The following is a 16,978-nucleotide window of genomic DNA, read 5'->3' on the forward strand; positions in this document are numbered from 1 at the left end:
GGTCCTAGTTACTTGGGAGGCTGAGGAGAGCTCACTTGATCCCAAGAGTTCACAGCCAACCTGGCAACTTAGACTTTGTTTTGAATTACAACAAAACAAATCAAAATAAGCAGCACTGGAAAACTAAATGTGTGCTTACTGGAAAACTAAATGTGTGCTTATTTTTCTATCTTGCATTCCCATCTCTAGAAATTTATCTGAAAGATAATCTTCAATGGTATTAAGATACAGTTATTATAATGTTTATAACTGTATAATATGCGAAACTAACTGAAAATCCACAAATACCCAGCATTTTTTTTATTTATTGTCTTTTTATTTGTTTGGTACTGGAGATCAAACTCACAACCTGGCGCTTGCCAGGCAGGCACTTTTGCTGCTGAGCTAAATCGCAGGCCCTATTTACTGTCTTTTTTGAGACAGGGTTTCACTGTGTAGTTCTGGCTGGCTTCAAACTCACAGTGATCATCCTGCCTCAGCCTTCTGAGTGCTATAATTACAGGTGAGCACCACCACACATGGCTGTAACAGTTATTCTAAATACACTAAGACCCGTGCATGCATTAGAGTACTAACAATATCACTGTGAGAAAAAAATAACTAAGGTCTCTGTTAACTGAGATAGTATGATTACTAGACATGTTCAATATAAACAAGTGTACAGTATGTCATATGCTATCTTTTATGTAAGAAAAGAGAAATAGATGAATTATATCTGTTATCTGCTTATCATTGCAAAAGGGATTAAAAACAGAAAATAATGAATTGGTTACTTACAAGGAATGAAAGGACAGTTTTTGGTATGCATAAAGTTAAATCATTAAAGATCAGAAGACAAAAAAACCGAAAAAACAAAATGAAAATAAACTGAAAAAATAAATACACCCAATTGAATTTCATGTAAACATAATAACCATACTGGAGAACTAACTCAAGTAATTCACAAACATAATATTTGACTATAATTGTACTCTCTTTGGACAAGATAGTAGGTAAGGTGTTGAAGAGAATTATAAAGAAATTGTGAGCTCTTTTTAGATTTGGTTTTTAAGTAGTATGGGCAAAACAGTTCCTAAATAATCGTAAGATTAAGAAAATGATGTTCTTTTTTTTTTTTTTTTTTTTGTACTGGGGATTGATCTGATGACCTCATGCTCTGCTGCCAAGTTTTATTCCCGGTAATGTTCTTAAAAACTAGCATTCTTGCTGAAGAAATGGGATGTTAAGTTATAGAAGACAGGAAAGAAACCTATGCAAATAAATTGAAATTAAAGTTATTAGTATAGACATAGAACTTTAAAAATATGTGCATTTTATATGTATGTTTATATACATATTCATATGTGTATATATTAGTATATGTATACATATATGGACACTTTGGGTGGTAGTGGACATCAAACTTAGGACTTCACACATGCTAAACAGGTGCTCTATCCTGAGCTACACCCCCAGACCTCATGCATACATTTCTTACCTGTATTTGTTAAGAAGGACAAGATCCAGAAGTACTGCATACCAATCATAAGCATGCATAATGGCCAGGTCTTAGCCTCTGCTACCATTCTAAAATGAAAAGGATGAGGGCTCTTTGAAAATATAATTCCAGGACGACAATAGGATAGCTGCAAGATAAGCATGAACTATACTGCTAGTAAGGAAAATAGTCCTTCAAAACTTGATGGGAACCTGTCACAACTTGCTGGCTAAATCTGGTTAGTTTGAGTGCTGAATTTAAGTAAAGAATTATAAATCAGTGGAAGGAAGACTAATTCATGATTAGAATGTCCATATAGAACGTACAATGAAATGATTCAAACCACAAAAGAAAACACTGTAGGTGTATAGAAAGAGAATATTATAAAGCAAGTGTAAATACAATGATAACCATAGGTAAATCTGAGTAAAGGTACACAGTATGGTGTTTTCTTTCTTTGTTCTTGCCATCGTTACATTTTAAATCATTTCCAAATAAAACATGTTAAAGTTAAAGAGGTGTTTTTTTAATTTTTCATTCTGAGGCAGTCAGCAGGCTGACTGTGAACACACAGCAATCCCCCTGCTGCAGCCCTACAAGTGCTGAGGATTACAGGTTTGCACCACCCTGCCTGGCAAGTGGTGTTTTTTTTTTTTTGGTTTTTTGTTTTTTTTTTTTTTTTCTTTTTTTCTTATTTTGAGACAGGCCCTGGATGTGGTTCAGGCTGACCCTCAACTCCAGGCAGTTCTTCTACCTCAGCTGACTGCTGAGGTTAGGGGCATCCATGACCACACCTCAGTTAAAAAGTTTTTAAAAACTGAAATTAGCACATCTTTTAAGAATTATCTTGGTCAACAAATTGCATTAGTCCATACTCTGGAATTTTGTATTCTGGATTATTTCCTTTGACCAAATGGAAAAATCATAGAATGTTTTCTCTTTGGGGTTTCTAACTACTCAAGGCCATTAGATTTACTAAGAGATTGTACTGAATTGGATACATTAATCTTTGTCAAACAAAATAAGTTAATTTTCACTTGCACATCTGGCTACACAAATGGGAATTCTCAGAGACTTTTGAATTTCAGATTGTTACCTGGGTCTTAGTTTGCTCTAATCTCCTGAGTACTGTCGGCTGACGAATGTTCTCTCAGTAAAAAGACAATATTCAAGTAATGCGCTGTAATTTGGGAGTTTTGGCCAGTTTATGGACTTTGTTCTTCAAACAAAAAAATTGAAAAAAATTTTAAAAATTGAAGTTACAAACTGTAGAGACCCTTTACTGTCCTTGTCACAGTCTGCGAAGTTTGTATTTGTAATCTCATGGAAATGTTACTGGAATCTGGGGAGTTAATTCCAATCCACCACTTCCAGTGCAACCCACTATGAGAATAAAGACAGTAAAGACGGACCTATTTACAATTAAGGGAAGCCAAGGGATCTGGAGTCTGGTCCAGACAAGGCTTCATGGAACAAAGACCTCAACCCTGGGCCTAACCCCGATTTTTTTTTTTTTTTTTTTTTTTGGTCTTTTTTGAAATGGGGTCTCACTATGCAGTTCAGGCTGGCCTTGAGCTCACTTTGTAGCCCAGGCTGGTCTGGAACTTGCAACGATCCTCCCACCTCAGCCTCACGAGAGCTGGAATTACAGGCGTGAGCCACCACGCCTGGCTCTCCTAACCCTGATTTTATTAATTCCTGAAGAAGGGAGTAGCTAAGGATGAGTGACTGTGAGAATGGTAGGAATTATGTGAGTACTGTGAGCTGGGCTAGCTAGGAGACCAGAAGGCATCTCTGCAGTATGCAGAGACAAGGGTAGGCAGATAGACCAATCTGCATAACACAACTGAGGCTGCAGTTAGTGTTTAGGGCCAGGTGCCTCAGCTCTGGTATGTAAACCTTTTCTGCCCTGGGGAGGTCATAGTCTCTTTTCTCAAGATAGGAGCCCAGTGAACCTCCCTGGAGCTTGACTCTGCAGCCCATGGGGCACAAAGATTTAGGGAGACAGGCCATTACTTCAGCTAGTTCTATTTACATTGCTGAGATGCAGCTGAAGGGAGAAGGGAATAGCTTAGCCAGCCGTGTACATTTGATTATCGGCTTTTGCGTCAATCTTGAGAAAAATAACACTTACAAAAACACCACATTTAGTCTGCAAATGCTGCATTTAACCAAAGTAAAACAATTTTCAGTATTGAAGTTTAAAGAAAATATAAAATTAAGAATCAGAGTTTTTATTCATGGTCACATAACAAAGTTTAGTGATTTTTTTTTTTTTCTTTAAAATTTTGTGTAAAAATACATTTTAAAAGTACTAGAAGGAGAGCTGGGGATTTGGCTCCTCAGTGCCTGTCTGGCAAGCGTAAGGTCATGAGTTTGATCCCCGGTACCAAAAAAAAGTTGCTAGCAGGGAAGGCATGTTGGTGTGTGCCTATGATCTGAACACTCAGGAGGCAGAGGAAGGAGAATTGCTGTGAGTTTGAGGCCAGCCTGAACTACATAGCAAACCCTATCTCAAAGAGAGAGGGAAAAAAATTACTAGAAGCATGTTGTAAATTTATCAAAAATAAAAGGAATAGTGTTAGATGACTGCTGCAAAACATTACATGTTATTTCCATAGTTTTGAATCATTTGATTGTTTATTTTTATCTTTTTTTTAAAGAGCAGAATACTTACTGAGAGAAACAAAGCTGTCTGAGAGAAAGACAGAAGGGGTCCCGAGTGGATTACCCTCATTTGATTCTTTAAAATGTACATGTAATTGTGTATTGCTTGTATAAAATAGTTTTTTTGAGAAAGACCAACTTTCTGACTTCCTATTATTTACTGTATCTTAAAGAATATTATTTCTAGTGGGGTAAACCTAGAGCTAAGCTTTAATTCACTTTATCAGGATTATAGTTACTGATCAGACCAAGCACCCTCTTTTCAATAAACAAATACAGAGAATTTAGTAATTTAATACCAGACACCATATTCATGAAACTTTTAATTTCACCCTTAGAAAGCATATGAAATTGTTACCTTTGTGTTCTTACCGTATCCTGAGGGCACCGAGGCACAGTGTGTAGAATGATTTACATGAAGTTTCGTAGCTTGCAAGTGGAATCCAGAATTCAAACTCTGGTGTTCTGGCTCCAGAGTTTGTTAGTTCCTGTTACTGACCATCTGCAAGTAGTATATTTGTTTTGTTTAGGGGGCAAGAATTTTTTTTTAAATACTTGATCATATTTCCTAAAATTTAAAGAGTTCCTATGATTTTCACCAATATCCATATATGACTAAGTATTGGAAAAGATTTTCTGTTGTTTATATGACACATTACTTGATTATTATTTCCTTCAAATCAGCTTATTAAAAGTACATATTTTGAAGAGAAAGTCATTATTATCAGTAGAAAATAGCTTTAAATTTTGTTGAAAAACAAATAGGTGAAAACAAAACTATATCAAATAATTAGATAACGTTGCTTGCCAAAATGTCTGAAATTTGCTTTCTGTTAAGAAGAAACAAAGATTAGTACCATGTTGAGATTTTCTTCACAATAATCAGACAAGAAGGGTAAAAAACCAGGTCTGTGGGCAACCTAAAACCAGAAGATCTGACTCTTCAGGAAGATGAACTACATTATCGTTAAGTCTCTTAAAAATAACGAGTCTTTAGTACCTATGTTGTTTAAGAAGCAAATCAGTCTTTAATGAGTTTATATCTATATTTTTAGTTTCTTATACATTTAAGATATTTTTGTTTATGAATTCACAATGTTTAAAATAAATGTATAATTATTACAAAATTTAGATGCTTATAAGAAGTTTCATGATAAGATTTCTGTAATTGCTATAATTAACTTTTCTCAGTGTAGAATAGAAATTCAGTCAGTAGAAAATTGTGTGTGTGTGTGTGTGTGTGTGTGTGTGTGTAGTTAAATAAACCTAATGAATCTTATTTAGTACTGGAGGTTCTTAGGTGAAAGTCAGGATAAAATGTTGAATACTTTTATTTCTTTTGTTTATGTTATCTCTTAATTTGATGACTGGGGTCAAATTGATGGGAAATAAAGATTAAATTGCCTCTAAAAGCAGGTTGAAGAAATTGTACTGTAATTCTGTGCAGTTAAGATTAAAAACTCTAATTCCTAGAGTCTGGCAGCAAATGTCTGTATTTCACAGCAGGCTAGAGAAGCTAGCTTATATTCAAATAGGCTGACCTTGGCGTAGAGCCACAGGTGGATTCTGAAGTAGGGTGAATTTATAATAATTTTTAGTTTTTCCTACTTCTGTGACTGTATTGAAGTGACCAAAAATTGTTAAATAAGGATAGCTTAAAGTCCTAGATAATCACCTCAAAAGGCTAACAAAATGTGTTGTCTTTATACTTATTAAAAGTGTTTAGTAGAAGTGTAAAGAAGAAAAATAGAGAGAAGTATGTATATTTAAGTTAGATATTAATTCTGTAATACAGTAGTAACAAAATCCTATTTGCACATTATTATTGATAATTTATATTCTGATTTATATTTATATTATTGGTAAATTTTCATTCTGAAGTTTTGCTAGCTCTGCACTGCCAGTTCAAACCCATATCTACCTACCTTGCTCCTCTACTCTCAAATAATAATCTTTTTTCGGAGGTGGGGGGCTTATTGAGACAGAGTCTCACAATGGTAGTTCAGGCTGGTCTTGGACTCACTATGTAGCCCAGGCTGCCTCAAACTTGCAGTGATCCTCCTGCCTCACTCAGCTTCCTGAGTCCTAGGATTACAAGTGTGTGTCAGCATGCCTATTAATTTTTTAAAAACAATTTATATTATTTTCCAAATGAACAAAGTAAAATCAGTTGACAAAGTTGGCCTTCAGAGGCAATCTCAGTGGAAGTCTTTTACCTATAAAATCTAATCCCCCTCCACAAATCCAATCCCAAGCACATAGAGTGAAATTGAAGAATATTTTCTAAGTAAGTACCTTCTGAAATACTAGACAAAATTAGGTATAAATCAAAAAATAATTCCCATGTCTTTATTTGAACAACTAGTCTTTCTTGCCTCATAGAATTTATAATTCCATGAGTGTTCCCTTCTTCCTGCCTTAACTGTATTTTATTTCCATGTAATATACTTTGTCTACTGAGCATTGTCTCTGTAGCATGTAATAAATACTTAGTGGCTTTAGCTGGAAATACAATAAAGTCACCAAAACCCCTGAAATAACATTTAGAATGGTTTGAATTACAACAGTGTTCAAAATAATGTTAGACAATGGTTGAACAGATGCAACTTTCAGAATGCACTGACAATTGCAAAATATTGTTATAAGTGCTTCTCAAATTGTTTCTTTTAAGAAAGTACGTTAGTTGGGCGCGGTGCATAATAATACCAGCTACCTGGGAAGTTGAGGCAGGAGATCATGAGTTCCTGAACAGCAAAGGAATATCCAGCTGTCAAAGTAAAAAAGTTCATAAAGAGCTGGGCATGTTTGTCTACTCTGTATTTATCTGCTCTGGGAGGCCCTGGGTTCAACTGCTAGAACGGGGAAAAAATACATTTCTTATGTGCTTTTTTTTTTTGGTACTGGAGATTGAATTTACAACCTTGAGCTTAAGCCATTGAGCTAAATCCCTGGCTCCGAAAAATACTTTTTTTTTTAAAAAGAGCAAAAAGATAGAAATGAGGAGTTTGGGAGGTACTTCTTTCTCAATTGGGAAAGAAATCAAGAGATGGAGAGGGTAGAAAAACCTGATAATTAATCAAGATGGTTTCCTACAGCTGTCAACTCCACAAGTGACATAGATTACCCGCAGCCAACACAGGCTGATACAAATGAAGGAAGTTTGTACCAACTTTAACTGCTTTCACACAGCATCTGAAGAAAAATAGCACTTTCAAAGGTAGTTACTGGCAAATTGTTACTGTGTTTCCTGTGAAATAGAGTTTCTTCTGCTCTTGTGTGTATTTGACAAGGGTTATTTTCTCTTTCATACTCAAATTATTTAGAGTTAAACCTATTTGGTTTGTTTTTGGTACCAGGAATTGAACTCAGAACCTTGCCAAGCAGTCACTGTGCGCCACTGAGCTACATCACCAGCTTGAGTGCTTACAGTTTTGCTGTTTGGTTTGGTTGGTTGGTTGGTTTTTGTATAAAAGGTTTATTCCTGAAGTAATATTCTGCCTTATTTTTTCCAGGTATGTATAGTTTTGTTTTTTTAAATCGGTACTAGGGATTGAACTCATGACTGCCTGCTTGCAAGGCAGGCGTTTATGCCGCTGAGTTAAATCCCCAGCCCCCCTGTATGTATAGTTTTTAAAACCTTTTTCTTTTTCTTTTTTTTGGAGACAGGGTCTTGCTATTGCAGTTTAGGTTGGCCTTGAACTTACTGTTTAGCCCAGGCTTCCCTCAAACTCTTAGCTGTCCCCCTGCCTCAGCTTCCCATGTGCTAGAATTATAGGCACCTGCCTGCACACTTGGCACCATGTGTGTACTAAAAAGGTTTGCCAGTATGTAAGATACAGTCAATCCTGATTAGTTTGAATTGTGTAATTGTTGCTTGACTTTCTTGTTGAAGTGTATTTTTAGCCCCCAAACCATTACTTGCAGTGCTTTCGTGGATGTATCAACAGTATACAGTATATTAGATAAGGTATCTTCAATCAAAAACATGTATTTAAACATGTATACATACACATACATATGTTGATTGGCTGATGAAATGTGCCTTGAAGTTCACAGTACTCTCTGCTTCTCCTAGAGGCAATGGCTCAGTATTTCCTAACTCAGTTTTTGTGAGACTTTATAGAATATAACTACAGCAAATAATGAAAATCTGACGTGTATAGATTGCCATGGCAGTCTCTGACATAGCGTCCCGTAATCTCTGCTTCCTGATACCGTATTCCTACATTTCTATAATTCTGTCTTCTGAATGTGGGTTAGCTATATCTATTATAATTTCATTTTATTTATTTATTTTATTTTTTGGTACCGGGGTTTGAACTCATGACGTGATGCTTACCAGGCAGGAGCCAGATCTCTGGCAGTAACTTCATTTTAAACAAGCAGAATGTGGCAATAACACTGGGGTGTCTCCCCTATGTAGATTTTAAAGACTGTGCCCCTACGTGCTGGTCTACTCTTTCTGACTCTTCTTGTGTACTTCCCTGGCTTGTAAGAACCACCCAGCAAAGAACTGAGATCAGCCAGCTGCGGATAGTGAGCTAAAAACTGCAGTGTGAGCCTGGTAATTTATGAGGGAGTCTAGACTTTGAGACAACTATGGCATCACCCTACACCTTGATTGGTGTTTCATGAAAGATCCTAGCTGAACACTCAGCTAGGATTCCCATAAAAACCATGCAATAATGGGGTTTGCCCCTAAAACTTAACCATTTTAGAGCAATTTAGGTTCACAGCAAAATACTCCCCAACTCTACATTTGGATACCCTTCTCTACTGTCAGCATCTCAACCATAGGGGCTGCAGGGTGTGGTTAAATATATTATGTGTACATTAAGGCCTCTAAAAACATTCTTTAGATGGGTGGGCAGTAGCAGTTCTGTACAAGTTGACCCCTTCCCCAGTCTTCAATAGTTACTTCTTTTCCTTTGTAAATATCATCCTTTACTTGAAAATAGTGATCATAATTCTTTCTCTTTCTCCTCCACCTTTTTCTTCCTTTTATTTTTATTTTTTAAGCGCTCCCCACCCCCCCACCCAAGACAGGGTCTCACTATAAAGTTCAGGCTGACTTTGAACTCACTTTGTAGCTCAGGCTGGCCTTGAATTTGAAACAATCATCCTGCCTTAACTTCCAGAGCATTGGGATTACAGGCCACCATGCCTGGCAACAGTTCTTTCTTTTGTATTTCTACTTTTCTTTTCTTACTTTATTTTTCCAGGTATGGGGAATCAATTTCAGGACCCTGTGCTTGCCAGGCAGGCACTTGTGCTGCTGGCTTCTTTATTCCTACTTTTCAACATGATAATTTCTGAATATACAGAAAAAAATTGAGAATACTAGTTATACCTCTCATATTTTGGTATTGATTCAATAATTACTAACATTTGCTAAGTTTATTTTCTACGAGACAAAAAAAACTTTTTTTTTGTCTTTTTTGAGACAAGGTCTTGCTATGCAGTTCAGGCTGGCCTTGAGCTCACTTTGTAGCCCAGGCTGGTCTTGAACTTGCAACGATCCTCCTGCCTCAGCCTCCCGAGTGCTGGGATTACAGGCATTAGCCACCATCCCCGGCTAAAACAAACTTTTTATAAATTTACCATTTCAGGTTTTTGTTGCATAACAGGAAGCTGATTTAACACAGGTATTGAACATGTTATACTCGTTTGTCTTTTGTTTTATATTTTATTATATTGTCTTAATTTGGCTTTTTCCTGGCCAGATCTAGCTATGTAGCTCAGGATGTCCTTACACTTACTAGGTAGCCAAGATTGGCCTCAAACTTACAGTGATTGTCCTGCCTCAGCCTTGGGAGTGCTAGGATTGCAGGTGCACACCAACATGCCTGGCCTGTTGATTTTCAAACTGTGCATTTGTCTCACTGTTCCAAGAGTTCTTCCTGAATCTTGGATAACAGTACATTATCGGGCATGTGCTTGGAACACATCTCCTTGTTTTTGTCTTGTTATTTTACTGTCTTGGTAGTATTCTCTTAAAGTACAAAAGTTTATTGTAGGTGAATGGAGGCAACTTTTGAATATCCTCATTAGTGAAATAAACAAGACTCACATTAGTAAATATCACATTGTCTCTGTAGTGTAGAAAATTTAAAAAACTGACAGAGTAATGGGATCCAAAAAGTATAATAGATTTTGTAAAAGTGAAAAGGAAGGAAAGTGCTCTACAGTCTGTACAGTGTGTAAGATAGATGACGATATTACTAAATTTTTACATTACTAAATTTCTGTTAGATCATTGAACAGAAGGGTTTGTATTGTCAATGTTTGAGTGTTTAGCCACTTTTTGTGCTTTGATTTTGTTACATTAACAACTGTTTTTAAGATGACAATATATAATGTATCAACTAGCAATTTTATGATAATTTTTTTTGAATTCTGTATTCTACCTTTTTCTTTTTTCTATTTTGTTTTTTAAATTTCTTTAAATAAAAAAATTAAAACAGTACAAAGTTTAAAATTTTGATAATATGCATTTTTTTCTTTTGCACTTTGTTCTTTTGAAGTCATAAGTGAGAAATATTTCCTAATTCTCATGAAGATTTACTGCTGTTTGCTTCTTGTGTTTTTGTAGTTTTAGCTCTTACATTTAGGTCTGTGACTCATTGAGTTAATTTTATGTATAATATGAAGTAAGAATTTCACCTTCATTCTTTTGTTTGACACCCAGTTTCATGTCTAGTTTTCCATTGCCATTTGTTGAAGAACATTCTTTCCCCTTTTGAATTTTCCTAGCACTGTTGTCAAAAATCAATTGACTCTAGGGTGGGGGGAGTTATTTCTGAAGTTCCAGTTCTTCTTCATTGATTAGTATATCTATATGTCAGGACTACACTATCTTGATTACTGTTGTTTTACAATAAGTTTTATAAACAAGAGTGAATTCTCCAAACTTGTTCTTTTTAAAGGTTGTTTTGACTACTTTTGATCCCTTGAATTTCCATATACATTTTAAGATCAGTTTACCGTGTCTCCAAAAAGGCCATTGGGATTCGATAGGCAGCTTGACTTGGCCACTGAGTGTTGCCACCTTAACATGGGTCTTCTAATCTGTGCACATAAATTTTCCTTTTTTTAAAAATGTACCGGGGATCGAACTCACAACCGTGAACTTGCCAGGCTGGCGTTTATGCCACTGAGCCACATCCCCAGCCCAAGATGTCTATTTTTATGACCTCTTAATTTCACTTTCTTTCATCTTTCGACAGTGATTTGTAGTATCAGTAGACAGACCCTAGCAACTCACCTTTCTACTTTCTTCTATGTGAATTTCACTACCCTGAATGTGTCATATAAGTGGAATCACACGATAGTTGACTTTTTGTGACTCATTTACCGTAACATCTATAAATTTATCCATATTGTAGCACATGTCAGAATTATCCTTCTTTTAAGGGTTAAATAATATTTCACTCTATGGGGCCTGGGTATATAACTCAGCAGCACAAGCACTTGCTTGGCAAAGCACAAGGTTCTGAGTTCAGTTCCCAGTACCAAAAAATTTTTTTCGTTGTACATAAACCACATTTTATTTACCTGTTCATCTCAGGGGACATGAATGAAATTGACCTCTCGGCTATTGTGAATATAACGGGATGCACAAATATTTCTTCAGGATTCTGTTTTCAGTTCTTTTTGGTATATGCTAAGAAATAGAATTGTTGGGCCATATTCTACTACTATCTTTAAATGTTTTTTAGGAACCCACAGTTTCCAGTTTCTTCCTTGCCCATATGTATTTCCATCATTTACTTGTTCCTTCTCTCTACTTCTATCTTTACCCTCCCTTCCCTTCCTCCTTTTCTGTAGTCATAATCGTAGTGGGGACAAGGATGTATCTCATTGTAGATTTGATTGCGTTTCCCTAGTGATTAGTGATGTTTTTATCGTTTCATGTGCTTTTGACTATTTGTAAAAGTACACATTCAAGTCCTTTGCCCTTTTTTGGGGGGGGCGGGTACCGGGGATCAAACCAGACATCCACAAAGCAGGTGCTTATGCTGCTGAGCTAAATCCCCAGCCCTTTGCCCACTTTTGAAAGTAGGTTTTTTTGTTTTGTTATAGAAGTTCTTTTTTATTATAGGTGTAACCACTTATTAGATACGTCATTTTCAAGGGTTGTTTAGTTTTGCTTTTTAATAAAAGAGACAAGATCTCATTGTGTTGCCCAGGCTAGCTCGCTTTAAACTCACTATCCTCCTCCATTAGACTCTTGAATAGCTGGAACTAGGTGTACATCACCATGTTCAGTTCAAATCGCCTATAGTTGGCTTTTCTACTCTTTTTCTAAGGTGACCTTTCTTACATAGATTTTCTTTTGTTGACCATAAGAATTTTTGATATGGGAATTAGTACATTGATCTGAGAGAGTAGGTACATACATAATACATCTCATTCATTTTTATTCTTTGTCCCTTCCCTACTCCTCCGGACTGACTGTAAATTTCCTTTCTCCATTTTCATTAGTATTGTAATTTTATTTCATATTTATAAGACACTGTTTATATTCCTTTTGGGTATTTGGTACCCTTTATGTGACACCTCTCTCTTTCTTTCTCTCTGTCTTTCGGGGGGATCTTTTTGAGACAAGGTCTTGCTTTGCAGTTCAGGCTGGCCTTGGGCTTACTTTGTAGCCCAGGCTAGTCTTGAATTTGCATTGATTCTCCTGCCTCAGCCTCCTGAGTGCAGGATTACAGGAGTGTGCTATCATGCCCAGCTCTACATGACACATTTTAAAGCCTCCAACACCCCCAACCTTGGTCTCTAGGACTTCTTCCCATTTTTAAACGATCTACTTTACTTTGCCTTATTCAAATCAGATACTGTATAGTATTTAAGCCTGTGTCTGATTTCTTTCACTTAACATATTGTTTAGGTATATCCATTTTCCTACAGATATGTTGAATTTATCCTTCTTTCTAGGTAGGTGTACTATGTATAGATACCACATTTTCTTTATCCATTTGTCTATTGATGAACATGCAGGTTGCTTCCACGATTTAACCACTATACACTGTGCTGCAATAAACCCTGATGTGCATGTATAGCTGTAATACCATGATTTTAGCTCTTTTGTAAAGATATGTAAAAGGGAAATAACAAGATCAAATGGAAGTTCTGATTTTAGTTGTTGAGAAATCTTCCTGCTGATTTCCATAATGGTTATATTAGTTTACATTCACACTAAAAAAAGTAGGAAAGTGCTTTTTTCTTTTTTAAAAGAGAAAACCCCCCAGAAAAATGAAGATGCAAACAAACCAAAAAATAAAATAAAATAAAATACAAAACAGCTGTAGCAACAAAAAACAATAGTGATGCAGGTTTTCAAAACAAGGTGATAAGGTTTTAATAGTGGTTGTTATATTACATATTATCTTCAAAATAGCTACTCAGACTGGGCATGGTGTGGTGGCTCATTCGTGAGATCCCAGCACTCGGGAGGCTGAGGCAGGTGGATCATTGCAAATTCAAGACTAGACTAGGCTACAAAGTGAACCCAAGACCAGTCTAAACTGCATAGTGAGACCCTATCTCAAAAAGACAAAAAACAAACAACTACAACAACACAAAAAGCAAAATAGGTGCTCAGGTTACCAGATACAGGAATAAAACAAGACAAGGAAATCCCCCACAGTTGCTATAACACATATTGTTACCCTCCAAACAACCTCCAAATACCCTCCAAAAGCTCAGACTTCCAGCTTTAGGCCTGCAAAGTCAAACAATACAAGCATTAAATAATAATTCTTTTTCTTCTTTTTCCTATTATTATTATTATTATTATTATTTACTTCAGTAGCTGTTATCTTAGGCTGAGTTTCTCTGAAACAGCCAGTTGCTTATGGAGGGGTAAGGATGGGGTGTGTGTGTGTGTGTGTGTGTGTGTGTGTGTGTGTGTGTGTTCTTCTTGTGTCCCAGCCTGCGTGCCAACTGGCTCACAAGAAGTTGTGCTTTGGCTTCTTTACTCCCGGGGGCTGGGGATTTAGCTCAGCGGCATAAGCGCCTGCCTTGAAAGTAGGCAGTCGTGAGTTCGATCCCTGGTACCGATAAAAACGAAAAAGACAAAAAAAAAAAAAAAAAAGAAGTTGTGCTTTGGCTTCTTTACTCCCTTCCCAGGTTGTATGGCTGCCACTGGCTCACAGGAAGGTGAGGTATCAGGAGGGTCTTTTTTGACTGCAGTCATACCAGCATTGCTTATTTTTTGATGTTTGTCATCCTTTGTGGTGTAAGATGAAATTTGCATTTCTGTTATGGCCAGAAATATCGACCAGTTTTCATGTTTACTGGCCATTTGTACTTCTGAGAAATCTGTTCATTTCACTGGCCCATTTTTTGACTGGTCTTCTATTTTGGGTAGTCTAAATTTTTTTAGTACTCTGTCTAAAGAGTAGCTCACAAAATATTTTTCTTTTCTGTAGATTGTCTCTTCATTCTTGTGGTTTCCTTTGGTTTTTGGTTTGTTTTCTGTCACTGAGAATCAAACTTATTTCCTTGAGCTATGTCCCTGGCCCTGTTTCCTTTGTTTTTAAATTTGATGCAATCCTATTTGTTAATTCTTGCTGTTATTTTAGGTGTAGTTGGAGTCTGTTCAGAAAGTTCTTGCCTATAGTTATAAATTCAAGTGTTTTACTTATTTTACCCTCTGGTAGGTTGTTTGTTTTAATGTTTAGATTTTTTGATCCATTTTGAATTTAGTGTAGTGCATGGTGAGAGAGATGGGTCCAGCTTTGGTCTGCTGCCTGTGGATACCCAGTATTTATTCCCAGGCTTTCTTTCGTACAGTGTCTGTGTTTGGCCCCTTTCTTGAAGATAAAATGAGTGAAAATGTCTGAGAATCTTTCTGTACTGGCTCTGTTCATTGATCCATATATCTGTTTCTGTGCCAGTGCAGTGCTGTTTGCATCGCTGTTGCTTTGTAGTCTCACTTGATGCCCAGAATTGCTTCTGCTATTTTAGGATTGTTTTCTCCAATTCTGTGAAGAATGCTGTGTTGGAATTCTGACTGAGATTGTATTAAGTCCATGTGGCCATTTTGACAGTACTGCTTCTGCCTATCCAGAAACCAGGAGCATCTTTCCATTCTCTGATGTCTTCTTCAATCTCCTCTTTCACAGTAAAGTGTTTTGTTTTTGTCTGTTTGTTTTATACCAGGGATTGAACTCATGACCTCGAGCTTGCCATGCAGGCCCTTATGCCACTTAGTTAAACCCCCAACCTGAATACTGTATGAGTTTTTTTGTTTTTGGTACCGGGGATCGAACTCACAACCACGTGCTCACTAGGCAGACAGCAGCAATACTGTAGTCTTTTTTTTTTTTTTTTTTTTTTTTTGTCTTTTTGAGACAGGGTCTCGCTGTGCAGTTCAGGCTGGCTTTGAGCTCACTTTGTAGCCTAGGCTGGTCTTGAACTCACAATGATCCTCCTGCCTCAGCCTCCTGAGTGCTAGGATTACAGGCGTGAGCCACCACGCCTGGCTAATACTGTAGTCTTTTTTTTTTTAATACTGTGGTCTTGATTGTGAAGTTCTTTTAGTTCCTTGGTCTAATTCCAGGGTATTTACTTTTTCTGGATGCTGTTGTGAATCACATCTGCATTTGTTTCTCATGGAGTTCGTTATTGTTATACACAAACACTATTGATTTTTGTGTGTTGATTTTGTGGCCTGCTACATTGCTTAAATTGGTGTTAATGCTAAGAGGTTGTGTGTGTGTGAAATTCTTTGAGTCATCTATGTAGAGTATCATGTCATCTGCAAATAATGATAGTTTTGACTTGTTCTCTCTTCCTTTATGTATCCCTTTTCCTGTCTTTTGCCTAAATTGCTATAGTTAATGTTTCAAGTACTTTGTTGAACAGAAGTAATTATAGTGGGCATCGTTGTCTTGTTCTGACTTTAGAAGAAAAGATTAACATTTTTTTCCCATTCAACATGATGTTCAGCATTGGTTTATCATAAAATGACTTTTATCAGATTCAGGTAGGGACCTCCTATATCTGTTTTCTTTTTTCAGTCGTGAGTGAATGTTACATTTTATGAATAGCTCTTTCAGTATCTGTTGCCATAGTCACGTGGTTTTTGTGCTTGCTTCTCTCTATGTGCTGTAATACACAGTGAGCCATTCTTGTGACCATAGGAAGAAACTTACTTGGTCATGATATAGGATCCTTTTGATGACTTGTTCCATACTATTTGTCAATGTCTTATTGAGGATTATTGCATCTATGTTTATTAAGAAGACTGACCTGTAGTTTTCTTATTTATTGGAAGCAGCATCTCATATTGCTCAGGATAGTCTTGAATTCTTTGAGCTCAGGCCTTCCCATTGCCTCAGGCTCCTGAGTGTTGAGACTTCTGGTACATATCATCCATAGCTAGAAATTTGTTACTTACTGCTTTCGTTGTTGTTTTTACAGTGCTGGGGATTCAACCTAGGACCTCATATATGCTAAGCAAGTACTCTGCTACCAAGCTACACCCCTAGCCCTGGATGTCCTTTACTGCTGTTTTCTTTCGATTCACTGCTTCTCAGATGCTCTTATTTTGAAGAACAGAAAATAGAAGAATTAATATAAACTGGTGTGGTTGCACAAGAATTTTAGAATGCTAATGCTGTCCAAGTCCTATTTTTCAGGTATCTTTTGCATTGTACAGAAGTTGGGCCTCAGAGAAAAGTAGTGAATCCTATATATCCTGGTAGAGACTGGGTAGCTTAGGAACAATGGAAGTCATCTGGCTCATGGTTTTGGAGGTTGGGATGTCTGAGAGCGCAGCTTTGGCACCATCCCATGGCAGAAGGGCAGGAATGTGAGAATGAG

The 16,978-nt window shown here is 36.7% G+C and overlaps 1 protein-coding gene across 1 annotated transcript in view; it reads left to right on the top strand.

The window, feature by feature from the left end:
- The window catches only part of Bmpr2 (bone morphogenetic protein receptor type 2), a 175,218-nt gene that overhangs the window by 105,570 nt on the left and 52,670 nt on the right, over nucleotides 1-16,978 (top strand). The gene's annotated exons all lie outside the window — the stretch shown is intronic.

Source organism: Cavia porcellus, unplaced genomic scaffold (genome assembly GCF_034190915.1).
Source record: "Cavia porcellus strain 051 isolate PalLab524CR breed Dunkin Hartley unplaced genomic scaffold, mCavPor4.1 scaffold_26, whole genome shotgun sequence".
NCBI classification, from domain to species: domain Eukaryota; kingdom Metazoa; phylum Chordata; class Mammalia; order Rodentia; family Caviidae; genus Cavia; species Cavia porcellus.